The 12,773-nt window shown below is 48.0% G+C and overlaps 1 protein-coding gene across 2 annotated transcripts in view; it reads left to right on the forward strand.

Moving 5' to 3' along the window:
- The window catches only part of LPP (LIM domain containing preferred translocation partner in lipoma), a 317,335-nt gene that overhangs the window by 15,212 nt on the left and 289,350 nt on the right, over positions 1-12,773 (forward strand). For both annotated transcript variants that reach the window (XM_059479296.1, XM_059479295.1), the window contains exon 2: positions 6,833-6,938. The gene's annotated coding sequence lies outside the window, so the exon portion shown is untranslated. The remainder of the gene's footprint in view (positions 1-6,832; positions 6,939-12,773) is intronic.

Consider the following 12,773-nt stretch of genomic DNA (forward strand, 5'->3'; position numbering starts at 1 on the left):
ATCATAGAGGTTCAGGGATGCAATTTTGTAGTAATTGTTGGTGCTCTAGGCAAATAATAAAGGAAATACAGTGAAAGTTCAGTGTGTTTACTTCTCCAGGTCAAGGTACAATGCCATGGAAGGTCTCAATCCTTTTTATCATCTATTTTTAAGGAGAGTAAAGAAGTGACAATACTTGCCCTTACTGTGCTGAAAGTTTTGTGATAAATCACAGTCTCCTTTTACACGCAATTAATTAAGCCCCTTTGGTGGGAGAGTATTCCACAGAATTCTCATGGAAGTCTGTGAGTGCTGGTTTTCTTGCACAAGGTGGTGAAGGGGTATCCAAGCTCTGCCTCCTTCCCTTTTCTTGTGCCCAAGTCCCAGCTGGTAGGATGGGAACGTGTATAGGGCTGGGTGCTGGACAGCCATGTGCTGTCCCCACTCTGTCACTTTTTGGGGGAGCAAGTCCTTTCCTGTCAGGCAGGGGAAGTGCATGGAGCTGTGTGTCATCCTGCAGGCAGATCACCAGGTCACTGTGCTGGATAGATGGGTGTTGGGCAGCTGTGCTGTGGAAAAGCAGAGCTGGGGTGTTGGGATTGCCTTTCCTTCCCCTTGCTGTGCTGCTGTGAGTGCAGGAGACCCTCTCATGCTCCTTTTTTCTGGTTATTAGTGTCAGGCTGGAGTTTGCACACCCCAGGGCTGGTGGTGGTGTCGTTCAGATGTCCTTTGGGGAAGGAGAGGGGCAGCAGTTTTGTCTGCAGTGAAGGCCCAGGGCTCTGTGTGCTGGTCACAGCAGGCTGTCACCCACAGCAAAGCAAACGACAGCTCCTTTGCCATTGTCCCTCCCCATCCCTACCCTGGAGTGGGACTCTCTGGGAGCAGCCCAGTTTCTCCATCACATGGAGGAAAAGCAGAGCTTCAAGTACTGCCCCTACTATTTGTTTCTTTTTTTATTCCTTTGGTATAAGGGCCAAATTCAGTCAGGAGTCTGGCTTCCAGCAGAAGTGAGGGCAATTTAGGAACTAAACCAGCCTTTTAATGTATCTTCTGCGTGTCTCAGTCCCCATCTATGATGGAGGTACTCTCTTGATCAGAAGGCAGATGCATACACAGACATCTCTGGCCCTCATGCTTTTCAGATGCAATAAGAGCAGGTATTACAACTTCTCAGAATTGCTCCAGAAATTATCTATATTTGGAATAAATGAGTCCTTTCTCAAAATTGAGCTTTCTGAGGGAAATGTCAGCTTGCAACTCATTTCTTGTAAAGAAAAAAAAACACTTGGGTTTTTTCCTATTATTCTGTTTGTGATAGTAAAAATATTTGTTGAAAACAGAAATATTTTTATGAGGTGCAGTCAGTGGTGAGGCTGCTCCACATGCTGCTGGGTGATTGCCACATGACCACGTTTACCTGGGCCTCTCTGCCCCATCCAAGCTTTTCCCTTTTTTTCTTGAAGGAATAAGCTTCTTTGGCCTCTCCCAGCAGCTCTTTGGAAAGGGGAGCAACAACACTGAGAAAGTTTTGGTTTTTTGTAGTTTATTTTTAGTACATGCTTATCCTACCTGGAGGTATTTGTTTTAAGTCTGAGATGGGGGCCGGCCAGTCCTGGACTTAAATACTTCTGATATTAAGGTATGAAGGTGAAAAGAGATGGTTAGTGCTTGAAGGGACAAACATTTCTTAACCAGAGGGATTTACTGATCCTGGTTGATTCTGCTTTTTTAAGCATCTCTATGGATTATAATGTTTTCAAAAAAACCAAGTCTGACCACGTGGGCACAGGAGTGTGGAATCCAGTTGTCTGCCAGCTATTTGTTACTATTTTCAAATGATCTGGCCAAAAATGTAAGGCTTGAACAGGAAGACTGTCTGGTCATAAAGGCTCCAAGTTTTAAAAGTTTCTTTTACAAATGGCTTGAAGGACCACAATAAGAGAGCATGCCATGCTGCCAAGGGTTTCATTGTGGTGGCAGCATGGCAGGCCCTTTTCTCTGCCTTCAAATTTTGGCCATTTAAAACCAAAATGGTGAAGGGAACATTAAGCTTTACTATAAAACATTACAATAAACCCCTTAGACTGGGCACAGCAAACATGTGCCGCCTCTACCCTAGGGGATTTCAGCTTAAAAGCAGGCTGCAGAGACCCTGGGCTGGGCTCCTGCCTTGGGGCACAGCACTGCTCTGCTCCCTGTGCTCCTGAGCACTCTGTGTGTTTTTCTTGACCAAGCACCTTAAACACAAGAGGTGTATTAGGGCACTGTTCTGCTGGAGCTGCCTGGGGAGGATGGCCATTCCTGGGGAGTGAGGGAATGGCATCTTTCATGTTTTGGGCTGAAAAATGTTATCTGTTGTTTGAAACCCAGGATCTGTGGTACTCTGATAGTGCATGATCTATTTTCCTTCTTTGATCAAGAAGCCGGGGTGAGAGTGAGAAAGTGAAGTGCCCCTCTCTTGCTCAGGGTGTCTCTGACCAGGCTTAGTGAAATGCAGACAGCAGTGGGGGGAAAAAAGAAAAATGAAAATAAAACTCACTGAGGCTGTTTTGAAAATCTTCCAGTAAGCTGGGGGAGTGTGAGGTCAGTAGTCTGTGCTTGAAAGTACAGGATCCAATCCTGGTGTTGGTTACAGACATGTAAATCACAGGCAGTGCTGCTGGCAGTGGCAGGAGCTGCTGAAAGGCTGCTCCAGCATGGGATCTGCAGGCTTTCTGGAGCAGACATGCTGATTCCTCTCGTTCCTTAGCCACTCTCTTTTTCTAGTTGTCCTTGGGCATTTAAAATAACAGCAGTGCAGCATGGCTGGTCCTGCTTTTGGGTTGGTTCCTGGCCGTTGTGGCCCAATGACTCCAGCTCAGGGTGGCTCCTGGCTGCTGGGATGCCATAGGTAGGGCTGTCTCACAGCTGTTTAGATCTGTTCTGCTCCAAATGATCTTTTCATTTCCTATACTACACCAATCTCTGGGGCCGCTGGATGCCATCCCTTCAGTGGAAGTTGGATCCCATCCCTTCTGTGCTGAAGTCTTCTCTTTTCCCTCCTGTTCTCCTAACTCATTTTCCCCCTCGTTTTAGTCATGTTTAATGAATGCCAGGACAAACCTGAAAATCAAGTGGGACTGCAAAGACAAAAATATATATCCTGATCCCAAAGTCTGCTGCGCACTGCTGGAGGACCTTGGGGCTCCCTTGGGGCAATGCTTTTAGCACCAGGCTCTGCACCCTGCAGCACATAGGGGCTTCCAGGGAGTTTGCTCCCTTATGGGAGCTCATTGTCCCCACCCAAGCTGATGGTCTGTGCTGTGGTCAGGATCAGCTTTCCTCCAGGACGAGAGCTGGACCTGGAGCTCGGAAGTGATAAGCCCCATTACAGCTAATTTTGACACATGGGGTTATGGTGGGATTGGAAGCAGCTCTGTCCTGAGTGTTCTCTAGGAGGGGTGTGTGCTTCCTTGAAGACTGAAACCATTCACAGAGTCACTGCTTTTCACCAGCACAGGATCTGACACCCCAAAAGGCAGCAGCTGGGCTGTTTGTGTTGGTGACTCCCTGAGCAGGTGCTGTGCTGGCAGCAGAGCAGGGGAAACACTTCCCCAGCTTTTGTTGTCTTGTGTGATCCTTTCATTAGATAACTTCAGCAGTGTACTGTTGAATCGAGCAGTTTAATTTCAATCCATGAAACCTGAGAAGCACAGATGCTAACACAGAAAACTGTTAGGGCCAGATCCTGCACGTGTCACTGTCCCAGCGTAGAAAGACGGGTACCTGTGTATGGCTGTGTTCAGGTGTAAAACTATCAATGCTTATAAGCTGAATTTTAAGTCAAAGCTGGACTCCAAATTGAGGTTTGCGTGAAAGGGGTCTGATTTTTCCAATGTGTGAGAATGTGGAGATCTCAGACAGCTCCCTCAGTGCTTGCAGTGGCCAGAGTGCCTGAGGGTCAGGGCTCTGGCAGTGGAGGAGATAACGTGAGAATTCTGAGTTGGGGAACTTTGGCCAGCAAATAACACATATATTGGCACAGAGTGGGAAAGATGTAAAAAGACATATGTCAGAGCAGGGCAGGCTTTTAAGTGGTTTTCATTTAAAGTGAAAAGGTTAGATTGAATGAAGTTGGCATCTGGGGAACTGTTCATACACCTGCCAGTCAAAGGGGGGGGACCCATGTCAGTTCGTGCTGATGGGTGACTGGCTGAGAGCTTGTCTGTGTTTAAAAATTGGTGACTGGAACAGTTAAAATGACAATTTTCCTTGTGGCTGTCAGGTTGAGCCATCTGCTTCTTGAAGGAATGGAACAAAGGATCCCAGCACGAGGCCGCTTTATCCCACTTCAACTGGTGTTTGCACTTGGGCTTCAACAAGTACAGCTATGCTGATATAAATATAATAATAGTAAGAAATAGACTCTAAATATTGGTGACACTTTCAAGTGTAACGGAGATTAAAAGTGAATGCAGCTTTTGAGTAGTCAGAAAAACAGATGCCATTCAAACCAGGCTGTTCTGGGAGAAGTGTAATTAGCTGAAGTCATTTTTACTGGTAGATTTTCATTTATAGGGACTGTGGTGTCTGGTTACTTCTATTTCTACGTGGCCACTGTGGAGTCATGTAAGGGATGCCTGTTTTTCTGAAAGTGCTGACTTCTGCTCTTTAAAACTTGGAATTATTGCAGAGGTTTTTCCACTGTCCATACCTGAAAAATCTGAAAAATCTAAGAAAACTTAAGCAATAACACAGGACTGATTCTTAAATTCAGGCCTTGTAAACTACTGGTTTTAGATTTAAATCTGCAAACAGAAAAAGTTGCTTTCTGTACTTGTGTGTTAAGTTCATATTTTTTTTCTTGAGAAACATTGATTCTTGCTGTCAGTAATACAGCACTATTGTCAGCCAGTGAGTGAATGAACTTCTGATCATTTTGTCTTTAATGGAGTAGTCTGATAGACTGGCTTGGATGAGTATTGCTGTGGATGTGCTGCCAGGATGGAGTGCCTTATTTGCTGCTGAGAGGGTGGTTTCACAGCAAGTTTTCAGCTGGGTGCCTCAAGGAGGGTATGTGGTGTCCTGCTCACCTTGCTGCAGGAACCCAGTCACAGGTGACAGGGACAGCTGATGTGGGAAGCAAAGCCAGGAAGATGCAGTTCGACTGGCCAAATCCTATCACTGATCTTGTAAACGTTTTGTGAGTTAAACCTCATGAGAGACAATCCTGAACCAAGATTTTTTTAAACAAAGTTGGGTTCCAAGAAGTATTGTCTTACCTGGAGCTCCTGGAGGGGTTGTTGTGAGTTGAACTGAAATAATGTTGGAATCAGAGGGGAGTGTTGTTGTCTCCTGCCTTTGCAGATAAGACTGAAGGGCATTTTGCCAGGAGCCTGTGGGAAGGACCTAAATTGTAACTCTACATCATTTTAAAATGAAAAGTAAACATGCACAACCATAATATTTGCTTGTTCTTGTCTCCTCGTTGATGGATGGAGAGAAATTGCTCTTTGGCTGAGTTCATCAGCAGTAAACCTCTGCAGTTACTCATCTTCATGCCTGCAGTGAGAGGGAGAGGACCATTGGAATTTCCAGTTGGTTTTCTCCTTATAACATCTTAGGGGAGCTCTGATGGTCCTGGGGACTTTCAAACCTGCTCATCCCTGTGGTGAATCCAGGCTGGGTGCCAGCACAGGGACCATGGGACTGAGCAGGGCCAGATTGAAGCTCATTGTGCTTTTGTGGTGTTGGCACAATGGACTTGTGCCCTCTGCTTGGGAGAGGCAAAAGCCCTGCCCCTCTCCTGAATGTTGTAGCCTCAGACATTGCATGGGGAACAGGGGGTGTTGGAAGGGCAGGAAGCCATCTCACTGTGTCACAGGGAAGAGGGGCTTGGACCATGAGACACCCACACATTTTGCTCCTTGTGTGTTGTAGATTTGTGGGCTCACGTGCACCATCATGAACAGCACAGGTACAACCAACAAGTCTGAACTGAGTTTTTCCATGGTGACAGCAGCAAATAGCAGAAACTTTCTCTGCTGAGCTGCAATGACAAGCTTGTGCTTGTCATGGGCAGAGATAGGGCATTAGAGTGGCCAGGATGTGGCTGGGACGGGATGCTGGCCAGGGGCTGATGGGGACAGGAAGGAGTGTGTGCTTCAGATGCTGCTGGTCTCTGTAGGATGCACCCTGACATGTGTCCTGACGTGTCCTGTGCCACGTGGCCTGGTTGTCCCCTCTGCTCTAACTTCATCATCTGCAGAAGGGGAATGCACAACCTTGAGTAGGTTATGCTCTCTCACCAAGGGAAGGTGGTGTCTGCTTCTCAGCTTCAGGAAAGGGTGAGATAGTCCCCACTGGGAATTTTACAGAGCTCCAGAGAGAAAAGGCTGTGCTGAGGGAGAGGGCTGCTGGTGTAGCTCTGCTTGCAGTAATGGTAAACCCCATGAGCTTCAAAATGCCTTAAATGGTGCCTTCTAGCTCCCTCACTCTGCCCAAGGCCAGAGAAGAATTATGTGGTTCACCCTGTACTCTTATTTTATGCCTCATTTGGTATCTCTTTATCCCTTTCCCTTCTCAATGGCATTAAGAGCAGTAAAGGAGCAGTGACTTGAGGAGGTGTGAGTTGTTGGCCACACTCTGGCAGCTGACATTTCTGGTCATTGCTGGTCACTGGCCCAGTTCAGGGTAGTGGGTCTTGCTTTTGGGGATGCTGAAAGGAGTCAGGAGTATGGACATTTCTTCTTGAGAAAGCTAGGAAAGAAAATGCTGTATTTCCCAGGAATTGTGTGGGTTAAACTGCTGGCTTTGGAGACAGGCTGTTGGGAAGCCCATCCAGTGTGCATTACTCAAGTCTCTCTCTTTTCAGGGCTGGGAAAGAAACCCAAAGTCGTGAGTCTGGTGGAGTCCTGCGTGTTTCCAAACGCCCTGCTCTGAGTTCATCCCACCAGTAAGGCTGCGCAGCGTGAGAACTGGTATGTAAGCAAAATTCACAGGCACAGGGGACAAGAAGGCTTTTCTGACAGTGGCACCTTGTTCATGGCTTTCAAAGTTTGGAGGGAGAGTGGGATCACTGGAAAATACAAGACAAGCTGATGGTTCCCTGGCGGTGCTTGCACCCAGAGGCTTTGGTGGGGAAGGGCTCAGCAGTGAGAGGCTGTGAGTGTCCAGGAGTCATCCCAGGCTGTGGTGCTCAGGCTTTAGACACGCTCTGTGGGGAGATGTGTGGTGTCACAGCACGCACAGAGAGGCAACGTGGGGGTAATGACAAATGCACCCAGCAGAAATGCATACACACACACAGACACAGGCTGTGCAAGTGTAGGCACATGGAAACAAAGATGGCAATGCATATATAGTATATACTATACAGTGGCATATGAGAGCTCGGGGGTGTATATACCAAATGTCTGTATATACTATATATGGCGATTAAAGAATGCATATACATTCATGTTCTCTTTTTTTCTTTCTGTCTCTTCTGTCTTTCTGTGGAGCTGTTGCAAAACTACCAGATTCAACCTCCTGGGGAGCCTTTCTGGCCAAGGTTTTACAAGCCAGCACCTGCTTTGCCTGCCTGACTTCTTTCTATATTTATTCCTCTGCACCCGGTTTTTGCCTTTGCCTGTGGAACTGTCACAAACATTTGTGCTGGCTTTTGACTGCACAGGACTTCAGCTTGCAAGTCCTAAAACTGCCTTTGTGCATGGTAGAGGAGCAGGCATTTGTGTGCATGGTTGTGCATCTGTATGTCTGAGCATCCCTGGTCCTTGCTGTCTGCATTACATGGCCGGTGTCCCTGTGGTTCTGCAGCAGTCCCTCTGTTCTCTGCCCCTTCAAGATGTTTTTATGAATCAAATATTCTCAGTCATCCTGCTTATGTAATTTGTAATCTTTCATTTAAATTAGCCACCCGTGACCCAGTGGCTGCTTTATAATGATCTGTACTGCTGTGCAGGAGGCTTAAGTCAGGTTTTATCCCCAGACCCCCAAGGTTTCACTTCCCAAGCTTACTCCTGTGGCAAGGAGGAGGATTTGTGTTGCCATGTAGCAGGGAACTCCTGGTTAGGCTGTGGTTGGACATGGATGTGTCCATCCCTCTGCTTTCCCTGCTCTGTGTTGTTTGGGGTGGGAGGTGTTCTGAAGCAGAGTTGCTGAACATAGGTGCATAGGTGCCTCTGTTTAAAGTGAGCACAGTAGCAAGGGAGAAGGTGTAAAGCCATGTCAGCTGGGAAAAGGAGGGGAGATCCTTGTGCTGTCCTGGGGAAAGTCAAGCTGGGGGAGTAGCCATAGTGTGGGTCTCCCATCAGCAAGTGCAGCCTGAGGAGCCATGTGCTCGTTCCTGGTTTGATGGGTATAACTTGCCCACACTGGAGAGCAGTGCTGGGCTGCCTGCCAGGAGCTGGGGAATGGCTTGGCCTCATCTGCTCAGGTCCCTGTGCTCCCACCCGTTCTTAACAGCTCTCCTCACTGCTGGAATGGGAGTCTCTCTAAGGTCACAAAAGTGTTAGTCCCAGGTTTCAACCCCAAGAGCCATCAAACGTATCCTGCCTGACCCCTCTTCCAAGGCAGAGGCAGTGTGAGCAGCCCTCTCTCCCCTGGGTTTGGTGTCCCTGTCCCCACCGTGTGTGCCACTGCAGCCTGCATTCCTCTCCCATTCCGTAAGCCCTCTGCCTCTCACACTGACACAGCTAATATTTCTCTGCTGGCAGGGTAGGCAAGGTGGTGACATTTAACTCTTAGGGAGAACTTTGATCTGTTCAACTGTGGTGGGACGCCAGAGCTGTAAGGGCTGGTGTGTGCCTGTGATGGGGTTGTTGCTCTTCCAGGTGTTCCCTGTCCCTTTTCTGCTGCAAAACTTGAATCAGAGTTGGTAAAACCTGCACAAACCTGACACTTTTTACATTGGTTTTGTGAGTATCCTCCTGTTTCTGACCATGTAGAAATCTCCAGGTGACCCTGCTGCTGGCTGGGGCACACAGCTCCTGTGGGAGGTTTTAGTGGCCTTTTGGAAAAATAATTAATCAGCTACCCATGGAGAGCCAGTCCCAGCCTGCAATGCATTGGGGTTGTCCTGGTATATGACTTAGTGCCACTTGGACTATTGCCTCTTTAGAACTGCCTTTATGACCACCAGTGTAATGAACGTGTGCTGGTGCTGCCTGGCAAGGTTGGTTTTTTTGCAGTGGTAGTGATGGATCACTGAGTTAAATGTGGGTGTATTCTAAAAGGCAGATAACTTTGTTACCTTTTAAAGCAATGGTTTAAATGTTTTCTGTCACCTGTTGGTGCTAAACTCTTGTTGCCACAGGCCCAGACCACTGCTCAGTTCCTGGAGGTAATTGCAGAGCCTCTGTTGCTGCAGGATTTCAGCTCCTCCCAAAGCCTGTGCCTCAGTACCAGTGAAAGCCAGATGTACTGTAATGTTGCTTTTTTACAGTTTGTTTTGGCCATACATGGGCAGAGTCAGCTCTGGAATTCCTTCCCTATAAATTCAATAGCATCTTGTGGGTGGTGCTGGGGAATCACTCTGGTCTGGTTGGATCGCCTGGCCTCGGCAGCCTGTTTGCCTTGAAAATGTCCTGCTGTGCACATTCCTGAGAGGCTGCCTGCCCCAGGAGCCGTGGCTGCAGCTACCAAGAGGCTGCTGGCCCGTGCTGGCAGGCAGAGTCAGCTCCTGCTGCCTGCAGGTCAGCCTTTGCTGCTGAGGACTGATGCTTGGGGCAGTGCTGGCATGGAGATGTTGCTCTGGTGTGCATGCAGGCTCTGCAGGAGTAGTTATACCCTCTAAGAAAAATGCCTCTTAATCTTGGTTTGTGTGTTTGAGCATTGACACTCAAGTCCCTTTTCCAGGGGTGGGAAGGCTGGGTGTTCCCCAGTTCCCACCTGACATGGGATACAGAGCTGTGTGTCCCAGCAGGGGTTGATGGGTGCTGCCATCCTGGGGCTTCTGGTATCTGCAGGGATCTTGTCCTGTCCTTCAGTTTGTGCCTTTCTGCAGTGCTGTCTTTTATGTTTTTATTCCATAATGCAAGTTCAAATACATGCTCTTCATAAAGCACTAGCTTGATGAGCCAGCTCAGGGGAGATTTGCCTGTGCCAGGTGAGCAGCCAGTGTGGGATGTGGTGTGACTGATGGCTGAGCCTGGCTTTTCTGGGCCAAGCTGATGTTGCTATAACCACAGCCTGAATCTGCCTATTTGCCTTCAGAGAACACTAAAAAGTAGTTCTAGGAGGTTTTCTGCTGGTGAGTTGAGGTAGGAAAGGAGTTTGTTGCAGGGGTTGAGTAGCAACAACTCCTGGGGTTGCTCCCATTGAATCTTCCTGTGCATCCCTGGGAGGGGACAGAGATGCAGTGTCACCCATCGTGCCAGGAGCCTCTGAAGCACAACTGAAGGTGATTGTGTGGCCCCATGTCCAGGCTCTGTGTAGGTCAGCAAAGGCAATGTGCTCAGCTCATGCTTCAGAGGGGCAAGTCATCCCTGTGCCAAAGCCAGGGAGAGAAGGGTGATTTTTTTTTTGACATCCTTTGGAGTTTTGATCTCCATATTTGGAAATGTTTACCCATTGCTCTGATCTATTGCAAGGGAGGGGAGGTGACTCAGGGTCTGGTGGAAGCAGGATTTGAATTCCTGTAGTAAGGTTTTTTTTTCATCCCCCCCTTTCTTGTTTTGGAAGCTTGTTGTGGTCAGTTTTCAGTTCTCTCTTGCTCCTGGACCTTGTTCCAAATTTGATGTGCTCGAGAAGGAAGCATGTTAGCAAAGGAACTTGCCTGAATGCTGGTAAGTGCATCATTGCTGTTATAGCAAGCAACTTGGGATTTTTTTTTGTTGTTTTGTTTAGTCAGATGTATTGCATCAACGTGTGTGCATTGCTGGTGGAGGCAAGCATGTGGATCAACAGCAAGGGACCCAATGAAACCTTCTGTAGCAGGGAGAGTTGGCTTAGTGGATTGGTCTCAAAGGCAAAATGTTTCTTCAGGAATAGGTATAAAGATAATTTAAGCCAGCTCCCAGTCAGTCACGCTTTTCCTTTTAGTTTCACTTGGTAGTGCAGCAAGGCAGCAGAGCACTGTGGAGTAAAGAAGGATATATTCATGTGGTCAGCAAGGAAAACACAGCTTATGTATGATTTCTGTTTCTTAAGCAAGAGTGTGTGATAAAAGGCTATATAACACATGGATATATTTCTCTCAGTTGTTAATATTTAACTCTGTTCTCTTAGTTGAAGTTTAGCTACTGTAACTGGGTAAACTTGGAGTGTCTGTTTTTTTTCTGTTGTTCTGTATTTTTCCTTAGTGTTAAGTTTTTAATCTGTCTGATATTGTTGTATTGTAGCTGGCTGCTTCTTCTTTTTTTTTTTTTTTTCCCCTTTCCCCCCCCCCTCGTGCTCTTTCCTTTCTGTTTCCTGAAAGGAAGCTGCAGTTCATCCAGACAGTCAGGGGTGTGGGGGGAACCTGGAAGATGCTCTGCTTCCTGTTTTATTCATCGCAGCTAAAACTATGCTGGGGAATCTGGAGCAGAGATCCACCATCCTGCATTCCTCTTGTCATTTGGAGCATGTAACATGTACAGAGTGCTTTTAACACTGCTCTGGGGGTCATGGAGCAGCCAGCCCTGCGCCTCAAATGGGAGGCACTGCATTTCATCCTTTTACTTTGGAAGGGGCATTGGTGAAAACCCTTTTATAGTTCCCAATGCTGGTTAGTAATCCTTGTATCTTCTCAGCTAACTGGCATTTTTAGGCTTCTTCAGACCTGTTGCTTCATACTCTCCCTCTTAAATTTAAGACCTTTGTTGGATAGGTAAACCTCTTGTTGATTTTAATATGCCCTTTTAAACAGGGCTTTAATACCCTTGGTTTTTCTAGAGCTGTGGATTTGCAGCAAGTCCTTGAGGTACAAAGCTGTCTGGATTGTCATGAACAGGGAAAGATAGTTAGCACGAGGATGGATGTGTGATAGAAAACACTCAGGCACAGAAAGTGATGAAGGACTGCTGGAGCCTTTTCTGTGGCTGAGCCATGCTGGGGGTTTGTAGAGTTCAGCTGTATTTTAATCTTTGTGGTTTCAAAAGGCTGATTGGATTACTGCAGCTTTTGGGGTCAGGGCCTGGCTGGGTGAGTTTGGTGCAAAGGGAAGAACTGCTGTCCTAAAGAGTGCCCAGCCTGCACGAGCAGGGAGGTGATGGCTCAGGAAACGGGGCCCTGGGGACGTGTATGGAGCTGTCACAGCACCTGAAGCCTTGGCCCAAGGACTCCCCCAGCAGACACTCATCCTCTGTCGTGCATGGTGGTGCCATGTGGGATTGTGGCAGTGGGGCCGTGGTCTGTGTTGCTCCTTGCGTGCTGTGCTTTGCTCTGCTGTGCCCACGTGCCCCTGTGTGATGGCCTGTGCTTCTGGAGGCACATCCAGGCTTCACCAGCTGCCTGTGGCCGAGCTTCGAATTTTGGGAACAGCACGGTGGGACTGGAAATGATGCTCTTCTGTTCCCCTCGCAGTTTCTTCCCTTTCCTGCCCACCAGGACGTGCTGTTTGTTGGAAGACAAGGATTGGCAGTGCCTGGGTGCCAGGGCTAGTCTGGCACGTCTGGGAAATGTTCACGTGCTGATCCTTCTCTGTGCAACACCTCAGCCCTGCGAGGACGTGACTTGAGAGCTGGACAGACTGTGCAGGATGAAGTCCCCACGTGCTGCCTGTGCCCCCTTTCCTGGAGGGTGCTGGGGCAGCTCTGGAGGACGAGGCCATGCCCACAGCTGGGACTGCAGGCTGCCAGGGCTCTCCATCTGGTGTTTCTCCAGGACCTGAGCAG

The sequence above is a fragment of the Ammospiza nelsoni genome, chromosome 10, assembly GCF_027579445.1.
Source record: "Ammospiza nelsoni isolate bAmmNel1 chromosome 10, bAmmNel1.pri, whole genome shotgun sequence".
NCBI classification, from domain to species: Eukaryota; Metazoa; Chordata; class Aves; order Passeriformes; family Passerellidae; genus Ammospiza; species Ammospiza nelsoni.